Consider the following 9,574-nt stretch of genomic DNA (forward strand, 5'->3'; position numbering starts at 1 on the left):
TTTTTAAAAGCACATCGCCTTCTTTATAAATTATAACTCCTCTTTGATTTTTTTTTTTTTTTCTATTTTTTTTTTTAAATTTTTTTATTTTTTTACTTTTATCATGCCATAGGCGTTGATGACCAGAGGGTTTTACGCCATTAAGCAACAATCAACAACAACAACCTACCCGCTGATTCATTAGACAAGATACTTAATCCATATATCAAAATATGGCCCTGTGGTATTATCCCAATGGTGTAGAAGGAGTCCATAAGCATTCCGGTATTAAATCCAAGTAAACCCAAAATTGATGTTACCAGTTACGGTCCTATTTCGCTTACAAATAGTACTAGTAAATTTCTAGAAAGAATAGTCATAAAATGTTTTATTTCGTTACTTAACTCGGTGTTAAAATAGGATACAATGTTGTTAGTGAGTTAACAAATGTTGAGATTAGGTTGGATCGATAGGCGGAACTATAGTAGCATGTTTATTAATGTTATATAAATAGAGCTCTATTGTTTTGTTTTTTTCTCATCATTCTTAATGTACGTGTTGAGTTACTCACTCATGTTATACATATTTTTTTTAACAATAAAAAAATCTAATTCTGAGCTCAGCTCTTCTATTATCTGTCTCTGGACTTTGTCCTCCGATGTTCTAGGACCACTACTAGTTAGAGCTGGCTTACCTTGAGATAGAGGGAGGGGAGACACAACAGCTCCTTGCTGTTCTAAATTTTTTTCATAAAAAATATTTTAAATAAACTATCATTATATTTAAAAATTATATTTTTCTACCTCAACTTCCTTCGTTGAAGAGTGTACGTCATTTTTCTAAGCTGTTGGTAAGTTTTTTTTCATACATCCTATACATAAATATGTTGTAATAAGAAGTAGTGCAAATTTTCGGATTATTTATAAATTTGTTTATAATTAAACATTTAATCTAACATACAAGTTAATCCAAAATCCTCAATGATCCTTACTTTGTCAGAAATAAAATCATAAAGATCTTAATGTTCAATATGTAACTGATCTAGCCCGAACCAGATATCATTCCTTCCATTATAAACTCTCTAACTACCCAAACCCACTAGTTTCTAACCTTGCTTCCTCTTCCAATCCTCTGAGGCGCCTGAAAAGATGACCACGAGACCTTGCTATTGTAAAAATTAGTTGAGTGCTACCAATGGGTAGTTTCTCTACACACCTGTATCAAATTTACTGGATGTATACATATAAATGTACAGTTGTAAATTCCAATAAAGATATGAAAAAAAAGTTTCTGTGAGTGATAGTAGCAAAGCGACTATTCAATTCATATACTAGTATAAAAAAAAAAAAAAAGAAGAAAAGTGAAAAGGCTTTTTGAGCCTTCGAGGAAAAAAGAAAACCATAAACCATAGTGGAGATTATGATACGGACGCTCTACAGACCTGGTACTCTCAGAAGGGAAGCTAATAATTTTTGTAATTTCAGGGAGGCTAGGCATTCGGGAACGACATCTTGGCTTCTTTTATTGCGGGTCATTTGCAGCGAGGTAGAAAGCCGAGGGGAGAATAGAGAATAAGGTTTGCACGTCACGTAGCCGACCCATGTCGGTACTTGAGCTATTTCATGCAACACCTTGCGTCTCATTTACCATCTGCGAATGAGCAGTTAATGTTCTCCTCATAAACTATTACGGCTATTTACAATAATGACTGTGGTTCTTAGCATAGTATTTTGTTATGATACATTCTAGTATTATCAAAACATTCAATGATGTTTTTGCTATGTTTGTGTCTACGCAAAGGTTGTTTTTAAAATTTATTTAATGTGATTTACAACTGTACTAGTAATAAATACAATAAGTAAATATGTTGTATGTTTCATATACACTTGAAAATCTTGGGAAGGGACCACCCATTGGTGGTATTTCAAGCATTAATTTAAATTAGAAGATCCCGTGGCCATCTTCTTTTCAGACGCCTCGGAGGATTGTCAGGGATTGTTAAGGATGAAAGATTAAGAATTAATGGGTTAGGATGGGTAATGTATTCATTAGGACTTTGTGAATGAGTTTATTTGTAACGTAAATAAGGAGTATCAAGGATTTTACGCAGGATTTTGGATTGTAGAGATTGGATGCGGGAGGAATTTGATGGTTTGGTGGAGCCCCAGAGCTCAATTCTATATGTCCAAATTGGTCTGATTATCGTAGTGTATACTAATTTTTTGTAGTGAATGGGAAGTTTAGAGCGTTTATCAAGTAAGTGTTGGTTGTAGCAATTGAAATCTACGAGCAGTTTCTTGTCGTTTCCGTCTTGTGTGTGGATACCAAGTAAGTCTCTAGTCAAGATGGAGTCCTAAGTATCGAATCTGTTCATCAGGCGTTAGTCGAGTATTTAGAAAGGATACTGTAGGACAGGAGGGTAAAGGTTTACGACAGAGAGTAAAGGTGATCTGATGGGATTTGTCGGGATTTATTTTGATTCTCCAGTTTTGACACTATTCACTTCAATAGATGTCATGTGTGTCTGTAGTGTTTGTGATGCATTAGTTAGGGTCGTTGTTTACAGACAGTATACATGAGTCATCAGCGTATAAGGTTCATTTTAAGAGTGAAAGGCACTAAAATCTCGATTTTTGATTTGACTAGATTTTGCGCTAGGACTACTTGTTTATAAAAACTAATGTTCATTTATCCTCGATAGACTAGAAACGTACTCATTTTTTTTATAATGTTTGTGTTGCCCCATAAAGGTTCAAAGATATTGGAATTCAATGGAATATCATTACTTTGTAAGAAAGTACTGTTCCTTGAACAAGAATTGTTTAAGGAGGTGAATTGTTCATGATCAAGATCAATCGCCTGGCTTTTCCCCAACTAAGCGTAACCACTTTATAGAGGCTAGGTGTAGCACAGGAGAGCTAACTATCCCTAAACAGAACAAATAAGTGACTTTTATAATTACATATGTATGTATAAAATTGGTTTAAGTTAATTAGCTAAATTTCCTGATGTAAATTAAATTTATTTAATAATAATTATAGTTGAAATAAATATTGGTGCATAAAACACGAAGAACCGATTATACTGAAAGTTTAAAAATTGTTACTATATTATTGCAGTATTTTTATACCATTATTATTATCGATACTGTTTCTTGAACAGGGGTTGTGCAAGGAGGTGATTTGTTCATGGTCACGCTCAACTCTCTCTGTCCATGATCACAGCTGCAGTAACAGAATAAATAATTGTGAGCTAAAACGGGATTCGAACCCTGGTCCTTGGAGTTACAGGTTACATGTTACACCGCGCCTTAGTGAGCTACCTCACTTCCCCTGTATGTAAAATATTTCTTTAATTTCTTTTGGTTTCATGCCCTAATTTTAATTTAATTTAATTTTATTTAAATAATTAAGAAATAAAGATTAAAAGCGAAGATAACGTAATATTTGATAGTAAATATGTGAGGAATTGTTTGTTGGAAATAATAATTACATAAGATTATATGTTAACATTATGAACGTAGAACTAATCAATTAAATTAGTTTCATAACTTTCCTTACAAGATAAACATGTGAGGTTCCCTGGTCACGAAAGATAATCAGAAACAATTTTCTGAGGAAGATTATAGTAAATTATTGGACACGGTAGAGGTCACCTTGTGGAAGCTTAGGAGGGTTCAAGGGACGATGGAAAATATCCAAGGTTAATTCACAATAAAATAACATTAAATTTTAATGAAATATATACATTTAGTTTCATAATTCTTTATCAATTTACTATATTTCTGGCCATTATCAAGAATAATTATTAATTAACAGCTTTAATTTAAATTTTATTATCAATAGTTATAAATTCTAAATTAACTTACCTTAATATTCAGTTTCACAGCGTGTGAACTTGAAAACTAAGACATGATAATTTAGAATTTTTAATGATTTAGTAGTTGTTGATAATAACATTGTAATTATTGAGGTTTATTATTCTTGATAATAGCCGCAACGTGAAAAAAAAGATGAAAAAAGATTTAATATAGAGTATGTGTGGCTAAATGGATACATTTTATTATAATTGATACATATTACCAATCTCAAAAGAGAAATTAAAATATTTATAAATTTAATTTTTATTGAATGAAAATCAATAATAAAAAAATACATGCTATTTGGTTTAAGAATTTTGTATGAAGTATGCCTTCACCTTAATGCCAGGAACACTTCACTTTTGGTTGGCCGGTTGGGTTTGAGTGGACTGTATAATTGAAAAATGAAACATGATTGAATGAAAATAAAATTCTATTATCAAAGTTACAGGGGGGTAGGCGGTGGCCGAAATAAAACATTTATGATTAGATGGGTTAATAAATTTTGAATGACAGGGCTATGGAAAATTGTAGATATAATGAGGTGGTTGGTGATGATATAGATGTCAGTTGTTGCATTTGGTGTTATTTACTCTATTCTCTGGCTTCTCCCTCCTTATCTCTTGAATTCCCCCCCCTCTCTCTCTCTCTCTCTCTCTCTCTCTCTCTCTCTCTCTCTCTCTCTCTCTCTCTCTCCTCTGCTCCGGGGGGCACCTCCGGGTCTCTCTACTCACTTATTTTCATTGTCAAAGATTGTGAAGAAAAGAGAAAAAAGAACTGTGTTAGCAAAATACAAAAACAAGATGGCTCTCTCTCATTAGCCTGGGTTGCTTCTCTTGCCACCGAGAGCGCTGGAGGAGGCAACCTTTTGTTGCTGGCCACATGGGTGCTGGTAGTGCCTTTCTGATGGGAGCCCCAACAATTCAGACCATGGCGCAAGTATTGACTACATTAGGACAGCCCTTCCAATTCAACCTTTCGGTTGCCGTAGGTTACCCGGAACAAATTTCATTCCATTAAGTATAGTCGATAAGAAAAAAAATGTGTTAAAAGATCCAAGGGTTATTGGGAAGGTGTGTCCAAAACACTGATTAGTGTTGACGAATTCTAATAGTTAAAAAACATAATTAAAATTTTTAATTACATTTTTATTAATTAAGTAACTTTTTTACCTTATTAATATTTTACATACCTTCCAAAAGTGAAAAGTAAGTATCGGACAGAACAATTAATAAAATGGAATTTTAAGCGATATATTAGAAAAAAGACTACATGAGGACAAAATTTACAAAATAAAAAATCCATTGCTTTCATCAAAAAGTCAAGTATAAAGGAATTTTGTCTGCTGTTTTATTGTATGCATGTCAGAAAACAACTGCGTCATGCAGTTCGTGGCAAAAAGACAAAGCACTGTATCCATTTACGTTGACATTGTTTTTTTTTTTACTTATAAACACTTTCCTGCTGATGGAGAAATTATTATTATTTTGTATGTTAATAAAAAAAGTAGGATATAATAGAGTTTTTGCAAAAGGAAAATTTTGCACGCTATACACTAATGATAATGATTTTCTTTCAATTGCCCCTTTAAGAAAAGAAAAAAATAGTTTAAAAATACTAAGAAAGAAAAAAAAATCTTAGATCGATTTCCTTTTTCTTCTATCCGCGGAGAGTTTACCATCGAACTGTTCCGGCAAGATCTCTCTAGCAGTACTTTGCATGATAATGACCCCATTTTCAACCCACTGATTGCAGTTGTTCAATACGCCAAAGGAGTACCCTCGAAAAATATTCAATGCTCAAGCTGAGAAGCGAAATAAGAGAAGAACTTGTCAGTATAAGAAATCATTATTCATTGAAAATGAATAAAAATCATAAAACTTGTATCCGTGTTAATTTGAATTTGAGCCAACAAATTAAAAAAAATATTTATTTTCGTTTTTAGAAATAAAGGCCTCTTACTGAAAATTAAACGTTTATGGACCACAAAAAAAATCCTTATTACTCCCCCCCCCAAAAAAAAACAATAAAATTTATTTAAACTATTACTTTGTGAGATTTCAAAAAAATAATATATGTTTGGTTTAAAAAAATCTGTATTTGGTTTAAAATTAATACTTGTTAGTTTCAAATTGTCAACTTTTTTATTATTTAATTACCTTAGATCAACCTATATTCCTTATAATCCCGTTAAGGGATATATTATGGTTTTAAAAAAAAATTTCATTATTCCCCCTGAAATTAATGTTACATAATAATATTCCACAAAACGTAATTTTTAATTGTAATATTTCATCCTCAATTATACCTTTTCGTGGACGTACATCTTCTTCTTACTATCTGTAATTGGACTGTTGAACATTTATTAATTTGAGAAGGTTTATTCTAATTCCACCCCTATTTGTTTTAGCTAATCTAATTATTGTTACATATTCATTTTGTTAATTATGTAAATATAATGTTTTCATGTCAATAGTATGTGGAATAGCAGTAGGGAAAAGTACGAATGAATAATGGCTGCCTTCTGTTTCAGTTTATATTACAATTTCCTATTTTCTGCAACGTAAACCTAGTTTCTATAGGCGTGGCCTATTTGGCTTCAGTTTTGACTAGAATGAGAGCGGTTTTGCCACTCCCTGTCTTAAATTATCCCAGGTACTGATTCCCAAGTGGTTATTATTAATTTTAACACATAAGTTTTCCTATGTGCACATAAACTTGTTTTCACTTTTAGAGAAAAAAAGAAAGAAAGTAATACATAGATATCAACGTGTTGTAAACTAGGAAATATTTTATACTCTGAACAAGCTGAGGTCTGAGTTCAGTCTTTTCTAACTCCTTTAAGTTAAATATATACAATATCACCATTATTTAGCATTTTTTATATTATTTTACGGTAATAATACTATAGTATTTCCTTCAGTTTCATTTGACTTCTATTATTTCCTAATTTTCAGGATATACCATATTAATATACCATTTCATATAATTTTCTTCGTTCTATGTCTTTCAATGATTTGACATAGAACGAAGAAAATTATATGAACTGGTATCAGTAATTCTGTCAACGGAATTATTTATCCATAATGCTAACTAAATTATTCATATAATTGTCTCGGATATTCACTAGATAAAGGCGTTATTTATCGGGATAGTTGTTATTGTAATAGCGTGCGACATATCACAATATATGACCCACTTAGAGTCCTATAAAAGAGGAAGATAAGACGTTTAGATGTGTGGGAGGTAGACGAAGGAATGACATAAAATGTCACGCTAAACTCAACTCTGATACTTCCTCCTTCCGTAATGACTTATATATATATATATATATAGAACAATATCAATATATATATATATTGATGACTTTTTTCTTGGCTGTTACAAATTTATATTTTTTTAGATCCTAAGGATCAATTAATAATACAACTCCATTCAGGCGACGTTTCGCATCATTATTGTTTGCGTAGTCATGCGCGACAATGAAAAAAAACAAAACAGTTTTTTAAAACAAATAATTTCTTCAGTGTTAAAAAAATACAAGTACATAGTATAATTTAATATTAATAGCTATTGTATAAATTGTACATTACATTGTAATATAACATTGAAGGTTCTAACCCATTTTGACCTTTAAATAATGATTAAGTTAAGTAACACATGGCTAGCTAAGCTTCTTTTCACACATATAAATATGATTGTATGAATTTAGGATGTGAATTTGGAAACGGGTTGTGGAGCTCCGAAACATTAATAAAATGTGTATATAGTTGTGTTTTTTTTTCTGGAAAATTGCTGCATTGGTGAATATATAACTCTGCGAGAGACTTTATATATGTATATATATTTATTTTTTTGAGGCCAAGAATTGGAGTCCTATACTGCCTAGCCATGGGTTAGGGGTCAAAGTTTTTCATTTTGTGGGACTGCCACTCAATGAAAAAAGTCAATGCCCTATGGCCGGATTCGAACCGGCACCCCTAATAGACATCAAATTGGTAAGACTGTGTCTTAACCACTGAGCTACAGTCGGCCCAATACTTTACATTATTATTTTTGATAAATAAATAAATCCTGAAGAATGCATATATTATTGAGGTAAATGGTTAGAATGTTCGACTTAGAATTGGACTGAATTAATCAAGAATAATCAAAATGCAGTCAAGATACCCAACAATTCAAGCAGATAGAAAAAGCTATCAACCACGGAATCAATAATTCAACTCATCTTGGATTGGGACTCGTCTGATTGCGGATCGAGCTGGCGGATCATTCTTCCGTAGAGGTAGAACTGTAAGAGCTTTCGGGGAAATTGATGTGTTAATAATTAATTGAAATTTGAGCTGAGAAAGGATTTGCCAGGCTATTGGCCCACTGTTAATAATGTATCCCTCCAACTGAACGATACTCTTCGTCCAATCACTTTCCCGCTTCCTGGTTAATCTCTTTCATTTCCAATGTGGGCTGCAACTTAACCAAGGTACTATCTGTGCGATAGAGAACTCCTTCGCAAAATACTACCTTTCTGAAACTTCCAGCCTTAAACATTGATTTGCTGCTGCCTTAGCTGCTAAGAGAGTATAAAGAAGTTTCTTTATTTAGTTCTAAATGTGAAAATACGTTGAAATTTCACTATAATCCATTGGGACAGTTATTTTGTATATATTTTTATAAAGGACAAAAATAAAATGATAGAATTATTAAAAAATCGTTACTTAGGCTGTAATCACTTTTAAGCCTGAAAAACCAATAATTCGATTTTTATACAAAAAAAAACTAAATGATGTCTCAGTTATTCATACATCCACATTTTATAACTTGTGTCCGTTATAGAGGAGTAATAATTGCTAATAGGAGATATTATTAATTTCCATTTCCGAAGCGGAGAGGTCCCGTATCAGTTAGTAGGGATTTCAAATGCAATAAAAATTTATCTTTTTGGTCTGAACCTTAATTTATTCGTTAATGAGGGTTTCCATCATATAAATGTGTCCACTAAGAGAAGTTTTACTGTAAATAGTATTGTCAAATTGTCATAATGCCTGTCAATGAATACGTTATGGTAAAAAATGTATTAAGTGATATATAAATACAAAAAATAATATGGAACAATATTATAAAATACTGCTGGAAATAAATCCATTAGTTTTTTGACCTAAGAATCAAGAACTGTCCAATATGGCTTTTAGCATCTAAGAACTAAAAATCACCCTCATTACCCTAAAAGGTAAATCAGCAGGTACTGATGAAACACCTACCCGTTCTTACCCCTTCAGAACTCAGTGCACCCCTTAAATTACAAATATTAGAAAAATGGCAGGCCAAGTGGGATGAAAGCTTTCCTAGTAAATAAAAAGAAATAAAACGATCAGTAAAACCATGGTCAACATCCTACCGCAACAGCTGTAGGGAGTAAGTTGCTCTAACCCGCTTGAGAATAGGTCATACTCTCCTCACGCACTCTCACCTGATCAGAAAACTGCCAACTCCAACGTGCAAATATTGTTAGTCCATTCTTACGATTAGACATATATTTGAAGAATGTACTCACTATTTGCCAATAATAAACAGGATAGGACTGACTCCAAATTTATCAGAAGCTCTCACAGATGAGGAAGCTAAAATTACATTAGTGTTTGATTTTTTAAAAGCACATCGCCTTCTTTATAAATTATAACTCCTCTTTGATTTTTTTTTTTTTTTCTATTATTTTATTTAAATTTATTTATTTTTTTA

This window comes from Halyomorpha halys, unplaced genomic scaffold (genome assembly GCF_000696795.3).
Source record: "Halyomorpha halys isolate HHAL.00 unplaced genomic scaffold, Hhal_1.1 Scaffold363.1, whole genome shotgun sequence".
NCBI classification, from domain to species: Eukaryota; Metazoa; Arthropoda; class Insecta; order Hemiptera; family Pentatomidae; genus Halyomorpha; species Halyomorpha halys.